Source organism: Aulostomus chinensis, chromosome 18 (genome assembly GCF_037954235.1).
Source record: "Aulostomus chinensis isolate RoL2024-O1b breed Wild chromosome 18, RoL_Achi_v1.0, whole genome shotgun sequence".
NCBI classification, from domain to species: domain Eukaryota; kingdom Metazoa; phylum Chordata; class Actinopteri; order Syngnathiformes; family Aulostomidae; genus Aulostomus; species Aulostomus chinensis.
In genome coordinates, this window is record NC_141337.1 from 982,503 (window position 1) to 1,005,697 (window position 23,195).

Sequence of the window (23,195 nt, forward strand, 5' to 3'; positions counted from 1 at the left end):
TAGACTAAGGAAGTCACTTCAGGGTTTTAGGACTACCAGCCTTACTTTCTCCTTCACTGGAACAGCAGCCTAACCCGCACAGGAAGTGGTGCTGTGCTTCCATCAGAAACTCCGGTGAGGAATAACTGACTAATATGGAGCATTAGTGGGCGGAGCTAGACAAAGGTTGACCACATCAATATTTTACAGTGTAAAATCGAATCAAGGTAATGTGGGTGTGTCCAGTTTGAAGACTTGTCAGTCTTTAGGACGACCGGGGAAGCAGACGGACATTTCTTTGTTATAAATGATGCTGCCGTTCGCAGCACGTGATTGGGGGTTGTTTCATTGTCACGTTCATCTGATATTTGTCCTTCTAGTGTCTTGTTGGATTGATTTATTTCCTGCTGAAAGCTTCAGTCTCAACAATAACAAAACAGACTCTTGCTCCGTGTCATAGCTTTTAAAAAAGAGCGTTCTCTGCCTTCGACTTGAGACAAGAGGACAAACTGGCGACCCAAGCAGAGAGGAAGACAATCCACTTAAAGAACCTAACATCAGAGGTAAGGACTCCAGTCACTCCCAGTTATCCCAGTTATGGTTTCTCTCAGTTTAAAGTTCGTCAGCAGGTGGTGCGACGTGAGTGGGACTCGAGTCCAAGACTCTTAGTTGACTCTCTGTTCAGAACCGTACCAGTGCTCTATCAGCATGCATAGCATGTGTCTGCAAATGTTTACCAGCAAGTGAGGCCGCCAGTCAGCGCCCCCTGGTGGTGCTGGTGAATCCACAACCAGTAGAAGGCAGAACCGTTTTTATTGAGACGCTGGGACCTCTTTCTGGAGACTCACTGGGCGTTTTTAGAACGACGTTGGGATGTTGCCAGTGTTCCTGAACCTCACCAGACCTCTGCCACAGCCCTGGCAAGGTGATCTGGATCTGCAACACCTGGGGGGTCCTGGACGTGAGGCTCCGCATACATCAATGTGGCAAGTGTCAAGTTTGTATAACCGTCCACCTGGTTAATAAAGGGTATAAATTAATAAGCAGGTACAAACCTTTTCAAATTATAACAATATGGGTCGGTTGGATAGTGTCGCCAACTGCCTCAGAAGCTCTCGGTGATTGAAAGTTGCGCGTGTGCTCGTTACTCTGCTCTTCAGTTCAATGTCAAAATGAGTGAGGAGGAAATTGTGTGTGAGAGAAGACTTGAGCGTCTCGGCGAAGGGCTTAAGTAGGAGTCTGAATTGCTCCATTTATGCATAAGTTACCTAGAAAAAAATCACTCCAAGAAGAGAAAAAGCCTCAACTCTCACTCTGGGATCCATCTCACATATTCTAATTGAGCTTCCCCCTGACGGCTGGTAATTCCCTCGGCAGCGTTCGCCATCACAACGGCTACAGAACAGACGGACGTCCTGACAACCTGCTGCGGTTCTACCTGCGTGGAACAGTCAGCTTTTCATATCTAACGCCCGTGTGACACTTCCTCTGTGCAAATAGCCACAAATCCATTTATAGAATGTAATCAGACACTGATGTGTTCCAGCCACTGCCCTGGCCGCACTGTACGCTCGCCATCACTGAGTGATGAAAATGAAGGGAAACAAAGAGAAACAAGAAGGGCGATGAAAGGGAGACGAGCGACGTATCTGTGGAGGCAGGAGGAATGAATCACCCGTGGAGCTCCCCTGCACAGCCTCCATTAGAACAAATGGACTAAAGCCGGCCGTAATTAATCACTATTTGCATTGAGTTGAGCCATAATTCTTTTTAACTGCTTTTACTAATGACAACAAGAGGAAATTAATCACTTTTTGTGAGAGAAGTAAGATTGGTGGCCATAGGAGTGAGAAAAAGAACTTTTTAAAGACATTAAATAAAAGATATGAGAGGAAGAATACAACATTCATCTCTGCAGCCGCTTAATCTTGAAGCAATTACATATTCATGTATCTAAAGTGAAAATTATGAGCTCAAAGAAACGATTTCCTCAATGTCCTGTGTTGTTAAACAGAGGCCGCGTATATTGGACTGATCCTTATAAACTTCCCAATCCGGCAATCATGCCGCATCAACATTTCCGCTGAAGGCTTCACATAAAAAGTAACTGGCCTCATAAAAGCAGTGTCAAATATGGGCAACCTCATAAAAGCACTGATGAAATTCTCAGACAAAACTATAAATGGCATGTGCAGAGAAAAATAAAATACTGCACTTTATGGAGCGCAGCCGGACGGCTTTAGTGAATTTTTCCAGCGTCAGATATGAGACATTTGACCACTAATAGCAGCAACACAATCGTCTGCAGCCTTGAATAAGAGAATAAATATGCTTTTATACTCTTCATGCTTAGACATTCTTCATCCTGACTGAGACCTGGATGTGACCGCCAGCGATTTAAAAATCATTCATTGAGTTCAACTATTTTAAATCTTTCCTGACTTCAGGAGAGAGTTTGACAAAAAGCTCAAGCTGCAGCACAAACGAAACAACCAGCAGCTGGAAAAGAAGACACAACATCCAGTACGCAACTGAAGAAATGGTTTCCAGGGAGCAGAAGTAAAAGATTTCTTTCTCACTATTTATGATGCATGTATCAATACATCTGTGTGTGTATTTTTATCCATCCCTCCATGTTCTTCCTCTTCTCCTGTTCAGGGTGGTGGGGGTGGAGCCTATCCCAGCAGCCTTCCCCCTGGACAGGTCACCAGTCCATGGCAGGGCCAACACATAGAGACAGACAACCATTGGCTCTCCCAGCCACGCCTACGGTCAATTTAGAGTCTGGATTAACCTGGTCCCCTCTTGATGTCTTTGGACTGTGGAGGAAGCTGGAGTACCAGAGAGAACCCAGCAGGAACAGGGAGAACATGGAGACTCACCCAGAAAGACCCCGTGCTGCAGCCGGGGCTCCACCCACAACCTTCTTGATGGGGGCCACAGGGAGGACCACTGCTCCACCCACAACCTTCTTGATGGGGGCCACAGGGAGGACCACTGCTCCACCCACAACCTTCTTGATGGGGGGCCACAGGGAGGACCACTGCTCCACCCACAACCTTCTTGCTGGGGGCCACAGGGAGGACCACTGCTCCACCCACAACCTTCTTGATGGGGGCCACGGGCTGCCGTGTATTTTTATATTTTTGTAATTATAAATTGTATCGATTTCTCTTCCCCTTAACACTGAGCTTGCCTAAGAAACTTTTTTTTGTTGGCAATAAAGTTATCACAAAAATCTTCTTTTAAAAGTAACGTTTGTGAGTAGCGGCCCAACTTCTGATTCATGCAGCGGCGCCAAACCATCGCAGGTCAGATTTACTGACATCTGAAGTCCAAACAGTCACTTTAAAATCAACAGCGACACAAAGCAACACCAACTAGTCACAGGTTGCTGGTAGTTCAGGTGCGCTCAGCTCCTGTCAGCAGAATATCAGAGCAAGAACTTCATCAACCAGCTGCCTGAGCTGCTACAACACCTTCCTCCTCCTCCTCCTCCTCCTCCTCTCATAATTCTACACGCTGCTTTATTGTTCTCTACCGTCATAGTTCAACAACTATCTCAGATGTCTGCGCTCAATCAGGCCTCCGACTCTGATTACCCAGCAGCTTCCTGAAGATTCTATAGGCTGAAGCTGTTTGGGACACAAACGTAGGCTTAGTGACCATCACCAACCTGTGTTCCTGCATGATCAAGATGAACGGAATTATGGGGAGCAAATACTCAAAACTTTGAAGGATTCGTACCTTAAAAACAGGAATCATTTCAGGATTCATCTGCGATTACCTGATTCAGTGTGTTTTGTTGCTTGTTTCTTTCTCTTCTTTCTCGTTTTAAGACTGCGACGTGACAAAGGACGATGGAGATAAATGACCTTGAATTTTAACTTGAACTTTGTCTGCCTCTCCGTCTCCTCTTCTCCTCCTCTGTCGTTCCCTCCACCGTGCTCACCTTCATTTCATTGGCGGCGCCGGGGCTACACCGCTCTATAGGCCATTAGCTCAGCCAGGATGTTGAGGAGATCCATGCAAATAAGTGTGAAATTACACTGTAATCAGTCATGTAAATCGCACCGGCTCTCAATCTGGGCACCATCAATGCTTTGTACTCAGTTAGAAAATGGCGTGCGGGGGGCAACGGGTGAGGTTTAGAGAAAAGGAGAGCACACGAGGGAGAAGAAAAAAAAGGAAGTGTTAGACAAGGAGGAGGATGTGAAAAACACTCCAAAGAGCTTTGATTCCTTATTCAGAACTCAACTTTCTTCTCCTGTTGGATTTAAAAATTCACACACAAACGTCTTTGATGAGGAAGATGGAGAGGAGTGTGATGAGACTGAGGTTTGTAGCAGCTTTGTTCAGAGCAGAGCAGGTAGAGCGCCGAGGGGAGGGGGCTTTACAAATCAGTTAAATCAGTTGTTATGTCTGCGATCTCCCACGTTTGCTTAAAATTGGTTAAAATCCCTCAGGCTTAACATGAAGGAATAAACCCAGAGAGGCGGGAGAGTCTCATGAGAGCGCAGTGGAGCCGCGATGGAACCAGATGCTGGGGGGAGGGCATCTAACAGCGTGGAACCAGCGGGGCTGCTGGTCTGGATGTTTGGGAACTCAGTAACGGTGATCCGGTGAGGACGGAGAGACGGTTTCCTCTTCGCTTCGCTTTGTTTTCAGAGACAAAATCCAAACGAATCTTAATGAGCCAAACTCCATGGTGGTGATGTGCCTAAGAGCTGCCAGACGCCCACAACCCTAAAAGATGCAGCAAGTAAAAAGGTTCTCCGTGTCGATCGGTCAGATGCTTGAGGGGCGGAGCAGGAGAACCGCTGAAATGAGCTCAGGAGAAGAAGAACTATTCAACTGAACACTTTTCCCCATTCAAACAGAGAAGGTTCCTCAAACCGACCACAAACCAGCAACAGATCCACGCACAGGCCGGTGCTGGCGGTGGGGCAGCACGGACCAGGCAGGTGATGACCCGGGCCACAGAGGTGAAACCCAAACTACACCCATCTAATGTCACAATCCCACAAAAACAGGAACCTTCGTTGGCTCCTCGGTCTGAACTTCCGCACGTGTAGATTCCCTCACATGAAGGCTGAAAACAACATCTGACCTTTGACAAGAGTTTTCATAAATATCTGCTCTGATCAGAGCGTCAGCGGAATCAACAGTGACCAAACTGGTCGCCTCAGAGACTCTGAAACAGAGCACCCGTGTGTTGGCGTGTTAATCAGAGATCATATCTGTCTGTGAGGCCGAGGTCGCAGCCGCTGCAGTCAAAGCATCCTTCAAAAATGGATGCTGGAGCCGTGCAGCTGCTGTGGCGAGGAAAGGTAGGCGCGTCACACTCATCTTCAGCTCACAGGATCTATACAGTCACCAGCGCTCCAAGGTCAGCATCAGCCACATGTGAAATATGAGCCAGCGGTGCTGAATAAGCACGTTTGCAGAACATCAGGATGACAAAGTGACGTCGGCCTTTGACCCTTTAGATGCTAAAGGAGTCATTTACTCATTTTATCATGTTGATCACCCGTGGGAAAAATGTGTTGTTGTATTGTTTATGTTAGGTAACGTCACTTTTCCCAATAATTTTTGTTTGATATTATAATTGACTGTATTTCAGTGCCACAGCCGAACTGTGGTCCAACTGTCTGGATGAGAGAGACGCCACGCCAACAGGAGCCAAGATGGCTGCTTGCTGGCGTCCATCACCGACACGCATCTCAAGGACACAAAAACTGAGTGCAACAGGGTGGCCCGGGAGCCCGACTGGATCAGAGCGCTGCTCCGGTAAGAAGCAGTCAGAAACCCGCCTTCCTGAACCGTTGATGGCAAAAGGAGATCATTTGTTCTCGAGCCGGACGAAGAGCGTTGCGATGAAGATGCGCTTCATGAAAACATGCTGCGTATTCAGCTGCAGCACGGAGCCACTCGGCTGACTTCAACCTGGACTGCTGTAAATAAGTTCTTTTGGCTTCCAGTGAGCCTGGCACTGGTTTGGGTGGCGGTGAACTGGTGCCATTCAGCTGCAGATGGGTTCCTGGATCTGAACAGACTAATGGGAGGGAATTACATTTTCAGTTTCATGCACTTCGCCTGTTGAATGCCACAAGCTGCAATGCCACGAGCGTGCGTGTGCGTGCGAGCGTGAGCGTGTCGCAGCATATGCATGTCAACAAGACGGCGAGGTGGAAGCAAAGGAGGAGAGCGGCGGCGAGATGAGGGATCAGGGTTTTGGCTCAAACACAATCTGTGGAGGAGTCAGTCAGTGAGTTGACAGGCGTCAGTGGATCCTGGTGGTGAGACGGCTGAGCCGCCGAGGTCAAACACACACAAACACACAACGACTCCATCGGCGCTGGGAAGCTCCAACAGACAGATGGGCTAATTCGTGACTGACTGTGTGTTATGAAACATTATCTCTGTGTCAGTGAAATCAAAATAACATTTTGGGTGTAAACGCGGCGCTCGTAGCTGCCAACACAACACCACATGGCTGTGATGGATGCATATGGAGCGCCGCGCACGTCCTCGGAAAAATGTTTTCTTGCTAAACTGCTGCAAATGCTGTTTATCGAGTCATCTGGGGTGAACGGTGTGCAGGCGTATATGTCTGCCAATCGCATCCACCTGCCAACATTAAACCATCGAATCAATTTCAAGAGTCTGGGGGAAAATGAAGGCCATTATTGGCATTGAATTTTATTTGTTCTCTATTCAAAATTAAAGGCTATTGACAGAAGGCTTTGTTTTGTTCTCTCTCAACCACTGCACGCTAAGAGTGCCGATAGGTGGTTGCGGCTGCATTTTAATGGTCTGCCCCTTTAACGGAGCCACTTTATAATCCCCCTCACAGGGGATTTGTGTATGCGGGGAGTGTACTGCAGCTAACTGAACCTGCTCGCTGCTCTCCGCCGATGTTTTGTTGTCAAATAATAGCAGAGTGATGGGGTCCTACCCTGGTGCGAGCCACCGCAAAGATTAGACAGATCTTCACACTCCACGATTGGTGAAATTTATCACTGTCACTGGGTGCCAATCCAGCCGGGGGTTTTTCTCCCTCCCGCCCACGCTGTTTGTGGCGGTTTCTCATTTAGAACCTGTAAACCAGTTGTCATGTGTACTTTCCACTCGGATAGCCATAGCTTTAAGCAGCGCCTCAAAAATCACCCTCTGCTTCATGGTCTCTGCACAAATGCTCATCATGTTCTCTGCTGGGCATGCATGTGAAATTGTGGGGGTTTGTGTAACAGTGTGTGTCGATACATCATTTAGCATGTGATAAATCTGGAAACAAACGTGGCACAACAGTATCCCGCCGACGCCCTTTTTTGCCTCTCTTTTCCAGCATAGCCCTCAATTCCTGAATCTTTCAGAACTCCAGAAGTAGTGGAGCTGTACTTAAATGCTGTGTGCAGCTGTGTGTTAATATGTGGTGTGTTCATCCAGCACTGAGCGGGAGGGAGGATTTTTCCTTCTTTAGGGAGCTGAGACGCCACGTTCTTCAGCTAGCAGATTTTGATCCCCTTTCGAAGCGCTAGTGGAATTAGCATGCAGAAGAGAGCACTGGAAGGTGCTCCGGCCCTTAACTCAATCCCTCCCTCTCCCTCGCTCTGCCTCCCCTCTTCCTCAGGTAATAGTAATGGATTGTAGCTGGCTCTGGCCTCCGTCCTGTCGCGTCACGCCTGCTCGCCAGTCAGCCAGCCGGCCAGGCGAGAGGGCAGAGCTGTAGGCTCTGTTATTTAGCGTCCATTCCTCCACAGTCACACCCGCTAACTCAGAGGCCAGCTGTCAAAGCACACCGAGCCTCGAGGATGGAGGGACTGCCTTAACTGAGAGGTGACAACCCCCTCCACGTTCTTTAACAGATTGGCACCTCGGGCCGGCATGTCTGAATACCAATGAGTGAAAAAAAACACCCGACTGCAGCAGCCCACTGAGGTAAAATAAAAAAGCTTAATGGCAGCAAATCCAGTCAAACTTTCTCATCAACTTTCTCAGGTGTGCGCACTTGCAGCCTGCTGCCCCTGACGGGAAAGAGAGACTCTTGGGAAATATGTGGAACCCTGGCCTTTCACATGCTAAACATGTGCTTTGCACATGGGAAATGTGGTTTTGGAATATGTTTGATGGAGTAATGTGCAGCAGGCATGTAAATTCCATATGAAATCTGTGTGAAACCCTTGAGATTACATGTGGAGACACAGCAGAGTGGTAAAAAAAACTTCAGTGGATGTTCCGGTAGAGTAACATCAGTCAAAAAGGCACGAAAAGAACACACGAGGGGAAAATACACAAAAGAATCCAACAGGGAAAACACTGATGCTGCTGGAGAAGCCTGCGCACGGGGAGGGGCGACACATTTAACTCCACCCATACTTAAAGGTGGATGTTACTCTGAACACCAGTGACAGCAAAGCAATGATCCGTCTTTTCCAAGGGAAAGAATGACATGTCCAATAGACCGCTAATGCTAAACCACTGACCAAAGAGGCTCCCTCAAAAGGGGCTAAATCACTGCCAACATGCTAACACCGAGGCTACAGGCTAGATTACACTTTCTGCAGGTTTTTGTTTTCGTTTGAAACCTAAAAAGCTATCTCCTTAAGTCTGTTGGGCAGTGCAAGCACATCCCTACAGCAGAGTTTCAGACAAGAAAGATTAAATTGTTTCGAAAATGCAATCAGAGAAGCAGCAGCTCGGTTTTGTTCACTCGTGTATGTAGCTCATGTAAATTAATGGTTACGGAGACGTCAAGCTTGGGTTACACACGGTTGGGCAAAGATCCTGGTTTTGGTTCAAATATGCTCTTTTGGCGAGGTTACCTTTGAAGTAAAGTTCACACGGTCTTCAGCTTAGGAGATGTTCATCTCCCTGCAGGAACGTCACGTCAAGCGCTTTTAGGGATGTCGATGTGGTCATTACGTCTCTTCGGGCTGCAGCTCCACCAATCAGATGTGCAGGAAAGGAAAACAATGTCACCTAATGTGTCCTGACAGTCAGCCAGCTCTCCCACTGCAGCCGTCCTGTGTTGAAGCAAGTAGACGTGCTAGGGAAAGTGCTAGTTGGTTGCAAAGTTAATGTAGGCTACAATCCGTGTGGGAGTCCCTCGCTGAGCTGACAGCTATTTGTGAATCCAAGTGGGGAGAACCACGAGTCGCTCTTAATGAACGTGAGCTGCCATCAGCTTGGGATCTCGACCGAGAACACTCGTGAACTCAACCAGAGAAAATGAAACAAAACCCAGCAAAACCAGAGGGGTGACTCACATTGGGTTAAACGCCAATGAGCAGCATTGTCAGCTGCACAAGAGCTCCGGCACTTTGTGACTTTTTAAAGCAACATCACAGTTCTAAAAAGGACAAATCATCTGTGCCCACATCACAAGTGCCTTAATCCCAAAAAAAGAGGGTGGGGGCTGCTAAATCATTTAATATCACAAGGGGAACGCGTCTGGAAAAATGAGGACAACATCTGCCAAACACAAACTGCATCTACAAAGAAACAGAGCAGCCTGAGACTCACCAGTGGGGATGTTGGAGGAGCACAATATATGCAGCAGTCAATGCGTCACACTGCTATGACAAAGATGAGTTATTCATGTATTCGATGGTGAATTTAGTCTTTTTCAATGGTTATGAAGCCGTCCTGTAAAAGTTCATTCTTGCTTGGTGCACATAAAGGCTTTATCTGACGACATGGAAGAGACAGAGATGACGCCGGACAGGTAATTAGCTCTGCATTAGGAAAGGAGAGCATGCATGGCAGTTTTCCTTTAATGCCTTCCTATATTGTTGTGTGTACGTTCAAAGAGACAGGAGAGATGGGATGAGGCGTTGCGTGAGGCTTTGAAAGGATTTTGACAGCTTGAGAACAGAAGCCTCTGTACAAGTTAAAGGAATCAAAGAAACAAACACCAGAAATGGAAATGATCCGCCTTAATATAGAAGAAAGATTCAATTAGACATTCGATACAAGAAATAAAAGACTAAAACGTAAGAGACGCACCCTCCAAGCCCAAAATTCAACTCTGCTGTGCTGAAGTAAAACAAGAAATCCCCCCCCGCAATGGGAGGGGGTGTTCTGGGCACCATGCGTCACGTTCTCCAGTTCTCCAATGGCAGCTTTACAGCACAGCTTCTCAACCAGACAAACTTAAAGGTCTTGCAACGTGCCGGGTCTGCAGCGTCTTGGAACCAGTTTACACAGGTTTACAGTGTGTATCGTTTCCGTAGCAACGTCTCTGCATTCCCCCTGCCTGAATCAGAACGCACCTACTACAGTTGCAGTTCTCCGACTGTTCACACTCAGAAATGGAGGTATGAAAGAACAACAGTTGTGGAATCACAGGTGGAGTTTTGAGTAATCACCCCTCATTAGTGAACGCTAACACGCTGTGAAACCAGCAGACGGAGCAGTTCACACCGCAGCAGCCCCCCCGCCCCACGGCGAGTCCTTGGTCTGAACCGGCCATGAGGTTCCCCAGAGGTGACACAAACACTACCTGAACTTTCACTTGCTTGAAAAACATGGGAACATTGAACATGTTCTGGGAATATTAGGGGAGTGTACACGGGATGTTCCCTCTGTGTTTACACTGGTTTGAGGGAACATTCAGGATGTTCTGGGGAGAGTTTGGTGGGAACATAAAGAGAAGGTTCTCTCTGTGTTGTGTTTATGAGTACTTGTGAAATTACAGGACCCTGTTGGGGACCAAACAATAACGTTCTCTTGTGTTCCCTTCATGACATCTTTGCACAGTGAAGTGATTTCTGGAAGGAATGTCCTACACATTCCCCCAAAATATTCCTTTCACATTCCCGGGAGCTCCTTTATGGTCTTTCCTTCCAAATAATCCTTAACTCTTCAAGAACTGTGATTGTCCAGGAACGTTGTGGGAATGTTACATAATGACCTCCTTTGCAGCAGCGCAGCATTTGACATGGGTAACGTAACACTTCTAGCTGGGCCCACTCATTCATGGTGACAAACAAAAGCAGAGTCCATTAGAAACGGCATGCAGAGACACACTGCTGCATTAAGAAATCTAATCGTGTCGAGCAGCACATGTATTTTTCATTTCTCATGCCATTGCTTCATAAGGCCACAGTCACGCAGCTGCAATCATATCACAAGACTAAATGAATTTGAAGAGCTCGCTGTGTGTATCTGCCTTCCACGCCGCCTTAACTTCTGCTCTGCCTCTTCACTGCCAGGAGAATGAAAACACAGTGTGCAGTAATGGCGAGAGTGGAAACAGGCCCCATTAAGTGTGATAATAAGCTGTGTAATAAAACCACATTTGGAAAAACTGCAATACATGTCGATCAACATGATGTATTAGTTCAGGTAGCAATTTGTGACTGCAAGCTGTTTTTAATGGATTTTTTCGTGTCTAGGACTTCCGAAAGGCAAACATGCATTAAAAACAGACAGCAGGAGCTGGGAACTGGGACATTAGTGGGTTTAGATGTTTCCTGGGCAGTAATGGCAAGAATACAGTGGATGGAAATGTATGCTACATCTTTTCCTGTGTAGATTATTGGCACCTCCCTGCAGGGTTTCAGCTTCTGAAGCTCAGTTTGCTTTTCAAAGTTTCCCCTGACTGTCGTCTCACCAGGTACAAGCAGCACCAGCTTTCTACTGTCATACACAAACATGTGGAATGACCACAACCTTGGAACACAACACAACTGTCAGCACGCCGTGCCTGTGCCATGGTAACAGGACATCCTTTCATGTTGTCACCTGGTTAAGGTTCTTCAGTGCGGTCATTCATGTCCTGCTGCAGAGGTCAGACGACTACGCTGAAGCTAGGAGACTAGAAACACCGGCCTCACATCCAGCAGGTGCAGCGCCTGAGCGTGAAGGAATAACCTGAAGCCTTGCAGTTATAGAAGGTTACAGGCCAGCGCGTTGCTCTTCGGATTGATGCAGAGAAGACAAACGTCACCCAAAGATGAAGGTCTGAGGAGTTCTTCTGGCCACGAACATAAAAGGCCTTTATTCAGACAACTATTTCAAGGTGAAATTCTAAAAACCATTGTGCTGCTGCGCGTGGGTTGTTACTAAGCTCCATTTTTAATAGCCTTCTGAATGGAGGGTTTCTGCATTTTCCATCCAGAAAAGAACCTTGGACCTTTCTGTTTTTTGTGATTAACTTCTAATTTTTTTTACCCTAACATGCCTCCTGATGGGGACTTATTTTAACAACATAAAAAAAAGGTTTCTATGGTGCTGCCACATAATTTCAGCACTTTATACGGCAACAACCAAGTAAAAACCATCAGCACACACTTGTTTTCTCTTTATTTTCTACAAGTTTGACACTTTCTCTGACACACCTGTCTTACTCAAACCTGCAGAGTTTTGAGACTTAGGAACACTTGACACACCTTTTATATGGCTTTGCTCGAGCCATGGCAGCGGGAACCGAACAGGCTCTCCTCCAACCCAAACAACCACATCAGTCATTTGGGCTGGACCCTGATACCACCTGGGTCCGGTTCGGCTGAAGCATGAACCCCAAGGTCAGTTTGGGTTCAAATAAACACTCAGCAGGTGACAAGGGCGTTTTTTTGAAGAGGGGTTCCAACATGAGTCCATCTGAAGAACTGGACTAGTTGCTACATCTGGATATTTTCTGATTTTCATTTTTCCTGATGATTACGATGGACACCAGACGACCAATAAGGTCAAAATAAGGTCAATGCAGGTCACTTTCTTCACTACGTTTATGGCCTACGTGGTCACTGTCACAGGACCATCAAACACACACAAACCTCCACCAACATAAACACGGGGGGTGTTGTGCTAATGTTGGCGACCGAGAGAGAAAAGTTGGGTCACAAGGATGTCATGTGACCTACAAGCCCCCGCCCCCCCCCCCCCCCCCCCAATCTGGAACTAAGTGCTACAGCTTAAACTTTTCCATCACAGCCATTTCACTGTCTTTTTTTATTGCCCGATACGCAGGCAGCAATGACAGTCATCCCGGAATGTCATCTAAGCGAACAATTAACAGAGCAGCAAAAATGTGAGGTCAGATATAATTAACATATGTGCTGCTCAGCTATAATTGCTCAAGTCTAAAGCAAGTAATTAAATCATTCAAAGTGAGCCAGGCACACAATAACTGAGTTTTTCACATCTGCAGGAGGGGACTCATGGAGGGGCTTTGCTCCTCTCCGACACACCACCCCTGGGACCACCGCCGCATAGCTAGTGCATGCGCACGCGCGCACACACACACACACACACACACACACAGGAACGAGCGCATGCTGACGGGATGTGCAGTTGCAGGAGAGATGACGTGAGCTCCCATGAGCCAGGAGAAACCCTTCATCTCCTTCTAGATTCTTAGGAATCACAGGAGTTCAGTCACCTGCTCCTAAGCGACGGCGCAGAGAGACGCTCATTATGATACATGTGTCGGGCCGGCCTGTCAGACAGGAGGAGGCGGAAGGGAGCGGCATTAAGCGAGTGGCAGGAGCATTATCAGTCTATATTTCATCTGTGTCAGCCGGGACTTGTCCCCATTTCGTCCTCTGGGTGTCATTTATTAAATAAAATAATGAGAGGGACGTTTAAGGCAGACACGCAGGTCTGCTTGGACAGGGGACTGTACCCCGTAAACCAGGAGCAATCGGATGTGGGGCATAAACTCCAGGCTTCAAGATGTCTTATCAGGGTTCTTACTTTTATTCCAACATGGTCTCATGAACCCTGCAGCTCTGAGAAGAGGACACCCCACACAGGTCTGTGTTCAGACTACGGGGCTAAGAGCTCGGCCACAGCAGCATTTGAGAAAGCAACATTTTAGATGACAGTGAATTTATTTCAGTTGAAAGCAGGACTTTCCTTTTGGAAAGAGTGCAACTTTTTTGTAAAAGTGGCAGGAATCAGTGCTGGAGCCCAAATACAAACAGACTTTTTGAGGGTCCAAAATAGATTTTAGCTGCGTGACTTTGAGTTTTATTGCATTTTCAGATGTCACTGAGTTTAAGCATGAAAACTGTCACTGCTAAGAGCTGTGGCAGAGTCGACAGCGGTCATAGTGCTCAATATTTTGTGGATTATCATCACATGGGCTCTCTTTGAATGACTTTCACGTTACCAGGCCCAGGTAAGACCCCGCACCTGAAACCTGGATCCAGGACTCTCTAGACGCTGTGAGATCAGGTCATTTCTTAGACTAATTTCTGTTTGTACTCTCATCACCAGGGGTGGGGCTGGGGGGCCGCCAGCATGAGGAGCCTCCACACGCTGCCGTCTCCTTCTGGAGAATTTGCTGCCATCAAATGAAGAGAGGCGCTAGCAACTTCTGACATTCTGTTCTGAGCAGAACACAGATGGGGTCAGAAGCAGAACATCATCCTTTGTTCCTTCTTCCACCAGTAAAACACAACTCCACAGCGCCTCGTTACAGCGTGACTTCTTCTCATAATAAACCAATCTGCTTTCAACCTGTCTGACCCAGGGACTCACGCCTTCCTGGGCAAGCTCAAAACACTTTGCATGCATTCTGTTCTTGACATTTAAAACCTTATGAAAATGAAAATGGATCCCAATTAGAGCTGTGAGAAGGATGAGGCCCTTTTGGTTCTTTTAGTAGTTAGTAGCTGGTTTAAGCATTTCCCTCCATGAAATGCCTTGAAAATTGACCTTCACATTCTGTGAGCGGCGATAAAAGCAGCCTTGAGTGGCCTCAGATCAAGCTATTTTGATAGTCGTGTATGAGGATGAAAATGGGAAAGTACGGCAAAGGAGGCCATAATCAGACAGCGTATAGCTGCAGAGGTGGCGCCGTGCACTTAAATGTACACTAAGTCAAGAAACATGACATTAACCACCGGGTATTAAATCACAGGAATGGAAGGTGCTAATAGCCACTTTAAGACAGATGATTATTACCGGGGTGATCGCCAGAAGCTTGACACTGTGTACTGACTAAAGCTTTAAATTATATGAAATAATGTGAGTACATCCTGCAGAGCTGCTGACATAAACACACAGCAACGCTGTAACAGGCTAACATGAAGGGTGGGGAGGAGAAAATGCTATATTTAAACTTGAGGGTGCCGAGGCAGGGATGTCGGTCGGATCACCTGTTGAGGAGCATTCATTTCAACAGGGGAACAAAGGTCAGCGTCCTTGCTGGAGCTTTGATTGGCAGGCGAGGGAGCTTGATGCCCACAGCAGCAGCCCAGCGGAGCAGCCAATGGTGGCGTGTGGCTTGGCTGGGCCACATCTCTGACTCAATGCTGACTAACTGAGTGTGTCTGCTGACAGTGTGTCTGACTGATAGGATCACCCCGGGAGGCTTTTCCAGGGCCTTTACAAAGTGTCTCTGATAGGCCAGGCCCGTAGCACTGCCGCGAGGGCCCACTGACAAATTAAATTTAAGCCTTGCTAATGCATAGCGTAATCATGGACTGAGTTGGTGATAAATTTTTTAGCGGGGTTACCATGGGCGCAGCAGAGGAAAAGCTCTGCGTAGAATCCGAGATGGCAAAGAGAGGAGAGGCGGCGGCAGCGGCGGCGGCGGCAGAGGGAAAATAGCTGAGTGCGACCTCAGCGCCATACAGAAGAATCCAGCGCTCAAAAGCCAAGGACAACAATAACACGCCATTATGAGATGTAACACTTGGCGCCGACCTGTGTTTCCACGGGGGTATTTGAAAGAAAAGCAATTTCACATTAAACTATCTGACACAATGCAGGTCTGCGCAGTAGAATGAGGAGTGGGGGGTGAGGAGGGGGAGGCAGATAGCGGAGTGTGTGAATGGCTGGAGGTGGGGGTGGTGATGGCGGGGCGCTCAGGAGCTTCCTAACAGCCATTGGCCAGCTGGAGCGAGACACACACATCCCCTCCGCAGAGTTAAAAGGGATGGAGTGGATGAAATTTCAAAGCCTCCCCTGCAGACACACTCTGCTTTGCACACATCAGCTCTGAGATGTTCAAATACTCCAGTCCGCCGCTGCAGCCGCTCTCCTGTATTAGGTCTCCTGGTATCAGACATGGTTCTGCTGTGATTAATGAGAAATCCAAAGACTCTCTTTGCATGTGTGTGCTTCGCTCTCGTCCAAATGTCCCATTTTCTTTCCGGGATGCAAAAAAAAACTGTCTTTAATTAAAAACGGTGTCTCTGAGTCGTATACTCCCCGTGATTACACGCTGCAGGCGGTACAAGAAAAGTGAAAGTCACTGGCAGATAAGGGAAGTGGCAGACATTCACCTATTAAGCTCCATTCACTTATTATGACCAACAATGCCGCTCTGATTAACTGGCACATTTACATCCTTATACGCCACATTCCAGAAGCGAAGCACAAAGAGTAACTCTGCTGCCCTTGTACAGACAGTACAAAGCCCTCAGAGGCGCGGCGAGTTCAGCCCGCCCTCCTCACTCTTATCCCCCCAACTTGACAGCCTCGATTTGACCACTCACCTCCTCTTATTTCACCACTGGCATGTCAGAAAATAAATACAGCAGCTAAAATGTTCCAAGCCGAGTGATGAGACTACGATCTAATTTTTTGTTTCTTGGGTTGGCAACATCTTGGTTGCTAAGCAGGCGCTGCTGTGGTGATCTGAACCTCCCAGAGATCACAAGTCTCTCAGAGAATGTGGCCGGCGCTCTGCCTTGTTGATGTGATGAAAGAGAATTTGACTTTTAATGTAAATTGAATGGTGTTTTTTTATGTATTTTCACTGCGTTCTACACGCACCAGCGGTGTATAAGGCGACCCTGTCAGATGCCAGTGTGTGTCTCCCTCCGGGAAAGTCCTTCTGATCTATAAACCTCAACATGATAAATTAGATATTAAAACTGTTAACATGTGAATTAGGAGAGCGCCGCTGCATCAGGCCCACAACTGGGTGTGTCTTCCACGTTGAAGAAAAGGAAAATCACCCCAGCAGGTAAACCAAGTCGCTCCTGGCTTCCACTGTCATGTACAGTCGTGCGTGCCCGCGTGTGCTTTGCAGTCCAAAGGCATACACGGCATGGTGAGTCCATCAATTCACTGTTTACAATTCTGTCACTGATAAAATAAAAATGTATACAATTTTTGTATGAATTTTTTTTCTAGTTTGCATGATAAAGTATCACTCAAACGCCAAATCCCCCATCTTTACTTACTCTGCTAACGTGTTGACTTGACGGCAACTCAACTGTGTCCGAGGTCACGTTAGCAGCTGTTAGCATCCGTCCCGACAGGAGTTCTGAGAGGCGTCAGCCAAACGTCCCAGCCTGGCAAAGGTCCGAACAGTGCCGTTGGAGCTGCTCTTGGACCGGATCAGGAAACGCGCGATGTTACCTGTTCTGGCACTCGTAATTCTAAAGTAACTGAAGCCTCGGTGGTTTGCCTGTTTGATTAAAACGGATTTTAAAAGAGACGGTGGGAGTTTTACTGATGTAGGACCACATGTGTGTTGACATACTTCAACTTGGACCCGAGTCCAACTTGAAACACACATCTGATGACTTGTAACTCGACTTGGACTTCAAGGTTCATGACTCGTAGTCTGACTTGGACTCAAACTCAAGACTTGGGGACTCGACGACAGCACTGCTGTTCGCTGGCAAGTGGGGGTTTGCAAAATACGGTTGCTGTGCAATACAAAGTGAATACAAGACCAGGGTCCTAAAACCAAAACCACACTTCCTGCCATTCAAAACCACACAGTCCTTTCATGTAGGACAGAGAAGTAAGTCACGGTTCCTCAACACTTCCGTAGGCTGAATCTTTTTTCTGCCTAATCACACGCGCGTTAAAACAGAACCGTTTTTAAAGCAAGTGATGTATGTATATAAAGTCCTGGTGTCATGACAACAAGCGCGCACAGATGTGTGTCCACGTTGCCAGAATGACAGTTCTACTCTTTGATGAAACAGATACGATAGAGGAGGGAAAGAGAAACTGGTATCAGTCCTTTTTAAGCAAGAATCAATCTTCAAAAGACAAGCTGTAGTATTGCAGTATTGATATTTAGGAATCCATACATCCGTACTATCAGATACGGGACACGGCAGCATGCGTTTGACATTCCTCTGGTGCAGCGTCACACAGGCTGAGCAGCACGTTGTTTACCGAGTGTGTTCACGTGACTGTGTTCATGCATAAAATCTGTATGATTTTATGTGTGCGGCCATAAGCTATTCAAGTTCAAGCTCATCAAAGGACTTGGCAGCATTTCTAAAAGCTTATCAATGATATAAAGTAGCACGTTCACATTAAAAGGCCTCTGATAACCACGTTTCTGGCGGAGTTCAGTGTCACACCTTCAGAGATGGATACGGGCTAATTGCTTGACTTGCTGACACATCTGGAAGCCTTTTTTATGTCTTCCTTCCAGAGATATCTACCATCAGATGGAGTCAGGTTCACCCACTGACTCCCTCCACCCCCCAGCCCCCTCCTCTCCTGCTGGTGTATATGTACTTCAGAGCACCTCCAGAATCACTGTCACCCTCGCTGAGTAATTACACCGATTAATGCACGGGCCCAGCTCGCCCCTGGCTCTGGACACTCTATCAAGACGCGTGTTGTAATGGATGAATGTACATAGTTAATAGAGAATCCATAGTGTCTAAACCTACAGGGGGAAAACAAAAACACATATACCTTTTTGATCAAGGCTGCCTTTACCCACAATCCTCTTGGGGGAGATCGTTTACCAGCCTAGAAACAAGAGAGAAAGCAGTCAGGTTCTTTTGCCCTTGTCGTCGCGCTCACACTGACCTCTAAAAATGGACAACAAAGATCATATCACGAAACCAATACGAGCGCCAACGGCCTTTGCACAAATTGATTTAGCCACCCAGAACTCACTCCCATCTCAATGAGGTGGCAGGATGCTCACGGCATATATCACTGTCACACAAGCACCCTCTAGTGAAATGTGATTTTTATCTTTATGAGCTTTTTTTCCCTCCTGTTTTCAGTACAGCATGTAGAGAGTTGTGATAAGTGATGAGAAATAAAGGGTTGGCACATTAGGCTAATACAGGTGCTCTCAGTGCATATGGGCGCTATCAGGCGCAGAACGACATTGTTGTGGTCCTGTGCATTTCAAAGCGGCTGGCGAGGCAGCAGGGGGCCGGTGGTATATGGCTCATAGATCACTAATGTGTGGGTGAGAGTTGTCACCAGCCAGCGCCTGGCTGCGAAGCACAACATAGTTTATGGCACACAACTGCTAAGCATGAATCGTGGCCCAGGCAACAATGAGGAAAAGCACACTAAAAATAGACAGGCTTTCTTGCTCTCGCCCCAGAAACAATGGCTGTTTTTTTCTCCATTTTTTTTTATTTTTTTATTTTTCATGTGTTAAAGGATAAAGGAAGCAGAGTCTAATGTCTGACTGGCCCTGTAGTAAAAGATCTGAATAAACAGAGGCGAAAGGCCCACGCTAACCTGAAACACACCCTCGCTGGAGGCTGCAAAGACACAATAAATGTTGCACTTTCAAGTGTGTTAAATGCACTAAGATAGTCTGGGCTTTCTCCCTTTCCAACTGACAACCTCTGATACGCAGTTAATTACAGCCAAGTGCAACATCGCGCTCTGTCAATTATCGTGTGCTTTAGCTCTCTCCCAATGGATATTTTTACTGCCCGGGTTTCACCACCGAAGTTTCTACCTTCTTTTATTGCTATTCTGCCCAGGTCTCAAGGCTGAATTACATTCGGTAGACAGAGCTGTAAAACAGAAGGGATTTAAGGATTCAGATTGGTGGAGGGTAACCTAATCTTCCGTAATTGGGGGAATGGTTCTCATTTATATCAGCCTACTTTAGAAAGAAAGCTCATCGGCAGGCTGCTATCATCCCAGGCGTTTTACTCGATTCATTTTCATAAAGGCCGGGGAGAGAGAGGTCGGGCCACCACAGCTACCAACACACATATTAAACCTAATCATCATTAATCAAAGCACTACTCTTAGTTAGCAGGTCGTGGGAATTGACATACACAGGGATCCCTCATGTGTCTGTTTTGCCTGAGCCGCCGTGCTGCCCGAGTGAGAGAACACATTCGAGGGGTCTCAAAATGGAAGTAAAATGGTAATCTTGTGCCAGGCGAAGCATTCTCGCCTCGCCAGATGCTTAGTTCTGAAATTTGCCTAATTGCCACGCACAGATCCATGCCTTTTACTCTGCCAAATCAATCTGCCAAAGTCTGTTTCTGAGCATTCTGTGGGCCCAACATGCTTTTTCACAAGATTTGTGTTTTTGTGACTGCGGGCAAAGGCCGGTCTCAGTGACATATCTGCACAGCCGGATGCGTGTCCACCCCTGCTGACCTGCGTGCCCATTAGCCATGGTGTAGCAGTGAGGGCACGGGGCCTATCCATCTCAGCAACCCACACACACACACACACACACACACACACACGAGTACACCCACTCCTCATATGGCACAGACACATGCGTGGGTGGACTAAATGTGGCCCTTTGATCAGGGCAGCATGTGGGAATGGACACTGACTTACTGACCTCCACACACACACACACACACACACACACACACACACACACACACACACACACACACACACACACACAGAGTTTCCCAAGCACACACACAACTGTGAATGCATAAGAAGATGATGATGATGCGCAGCTCTGTGGTGATGTGTTTCTGGCGTGCAAACGCAGTCTTGGTGTCTTCCTGCTCCACACTAATAAACAGGCAGAAATGGTGAATGAAAAGCTCATTAGTGCAGCAAGAGTGTAGTCATTAAAACTAAGTGCAAATTATGAATGGCACACATATGCTAAACATCCATCTGCGATTCATCTTCCATCTGCACAGACGGTGCATCTCATATAATCATGAGGAACGATATAAAAGTCCTCAACATGAGAGAGTACAAGAGGAGAGAGGTGCTGCTGGTGTAAATATGGAAAGTGACGGATGAATCAGAAGTTTAGTCAACAGAGAAAACCTTCAGCTGCCCCGCTGTCTGATGAGCCACTCTGTGCTTGTCAACAACATCCCCTATCATCCTCGCACAACTATCTACTCACAAAACCAAGACCCGCCCCCTTCATCCCTTCGGCAATCCACCATGCTCCAAGAGGAACACCTCCAAAAGCAGAACGGGCGTCTCTCTCCTCACAGCAGCGGCGGCGGCGGCAGCAGCAATCCCCCCTTCCCTTCTCCTCTCCTCTCGCTATTTCCATGCATCATTCCTTTCTGTCTCCTTCCCGCGCTGCTGCCGCTGCCGCTGCGTTTGGCGCGGTGGATGAAAACATAAAAGAGGCAAAGAATAAAAGAGAGAAAAGAGAGAGAGAGAGAGACAAACCGACATTGGGGAGGCTGGAGAAGCTAAATTAGCATGAGAATACTCACTGTGTTGTTGTTGGAGCAGCGCGGGGATGAGAGCGGCGCCACCAGTCCCTCTGTCAGATACAACCTGCACACAAGATTGAAGAGGGGGGGAAAAAGAAAACTAGGCTGTGAGAGCGGCAAAGAGAGAGGGGCGAGGAAGAGGAGGAGGAGGAGGAGAGATGAGCAGGACAAGGAGGAGGAGGAGGAGGAGGGAGCTGAGCATCCGATGCACGCACCAACAGGAGCCCAAATAAAGAAATAAAGGTTTCCTAGAGGAATGTGTGTGTGTGTGCGCTCGGGCAGTGTGTGTTGTTATGGAGGGAGGGTGAAGAGGTGGGTTGTCTTTTTAATATGGACACACACACTCACTCACATGCGGAGTTGCACATGGGTGCGCAATCAAATCTGACAGGTCTGATGTGCAGTCCACCTACCTCCTTATCGCTACCCCCCCTCCCCATCTCTCTCTTGCTCACCCTCTCTCTCTCTCTCTCTCTGTTGCTCACACTGATGCCAGAGATTCAGTGGCTACAGGGGAGCTATCGCCCTCATCGATGTATGCTACCGAAAGAGGGAGGGCATTGTCAGATCTCCCGTCCGCCCACGCCGCCCGGCCCAGCTCCACCCCTTCTCCCCCACCACATAACTATACCGTCAACCCCCCTCCCCCAACCACCCCCACCTCAATGTACAGAGAACAGCAAACGCTTCAATTGAATGAAACCAATCCCAGTGGCATTCAGGCAATTACAGAGGCTGCTGCCAGTGTTTTCTGCTTTTTCCGTCCTCCTCCTCTCCTCTTCCTCATTCCTTCTCTCCGCTTTGGTTTTCGCTCTCAGTCTCCGTCTCCTGATGTATGACACTATTAATGTAGCTTCTGTCGCTTCAGTTGTTGTGTTCACATCACTTTCTGTCTTCACCTCTGGGCTGGGCTACTGTATGTTTGGCAGCCATTATTCTATTTAGTCCTCATCCTTTGACCTTTCTGTTGAGCTCAGTCTATTTGTGATGAGCCTTAAAGTGTCTCTTAAAATAACACACCAGCTTTTGGCACAATATTTTTATTGACTATCATCCTAGAAACAAACAAGATAGAGAGCCAGGCTAGTTAGCTTAGCACAGTGACTGGTAGTGGGTGGGAAGTGTTAGCGTAGCTCCCTCTCTGCCTGCATTACTATCAGGAGGGTTGTGTGTAACCTTGGTGATGAATACCAGTTTAACATGAGGAGACGTTGTAGTGGTAGAATCAGACACGTAGCCGGAACTACTTTCCTGACTGGGAGCAGTGATTTGACGCAGCACCTCCAAAGCTCCACTGGAACTTGGGTCAACAGAAGCAAAGGTTTTTGAGGACTAGAAGAGCGACTGCCAACTTTCATCACGGCTGACTTTGTAATGTGCGTCTCTCAGGGTATTTTTGGCCCAGTATTTTGTCCCGAGTGTGTTTTTCCACAGAGCTCAGACAGAAGTGGGCAGTATGCTCGCTGGAACAAGCTAACAAGCCTCGAGTGAGCTTTAGAACAGGATTTTGCTTTTTTTCTGCAGTTATCTGGTGTCTAGGTGTCCATCAATAGAAAATTAGCCTCTGACCCGGGCTAATCAGCGAGGTGCCTGTTCCCCCTCTGAGGTCAACGTTACAGACACCCAGACGCGATGCTGAGCTGTAGAGAGGGACACCTCCGCAGAAACCAACATCCTGAACCTTTGGTGACTTTTGACAGAGCTATGCTAACACTCCCACCCACTGCCACTCGCTGTACGAAGCTAACGAGTGTAGTGTGGGACGCAGCACAGAGAGGAAAAGGCCCTCAATTCTCCCGTCTGGTTCTGATTTTGGGCAGCGGACTGTGATTTAGTTTTAGTCTTAGTATTTTG

General features: G+C 47.4%; 1 protein-coding gene across 9 annotated transcripts in view; it reads right to left on the reverse strand.

Annotated features, from left to right (window-relative positions):
- The window catches only part of LOC147244538 (RNA binding protein fox-1 homolog 3-like), a 396,055-nt gene that overhangs the window by 241,729 nt on the left and 131,131 nt on the right, over positions 1-23,195 (reverse strand). For 7 of the 9 annotated variants that reach the window (XM_086186201.1, XM_086186203.1, XM_086186197.1 and 4 more), the window contains 2 exons: positions 21,342-21,405; positions 18,613-18,669 (listed from right to left, as the gene is read on the reverse strand). The exons of 1 other annotated variant lie outside the window; for it this stretch is intronic. The gene's annotated coding sequence lies outside the window, so the exon portion shown is untranslated. The remainder of the gene's footprint in view (positions 1-18,612; positions 18,670-21,341; positions 21,406-23,195) is intronic. One more of the 9 variants, XM_086186194.1, reaches the window with a different exon arrangement.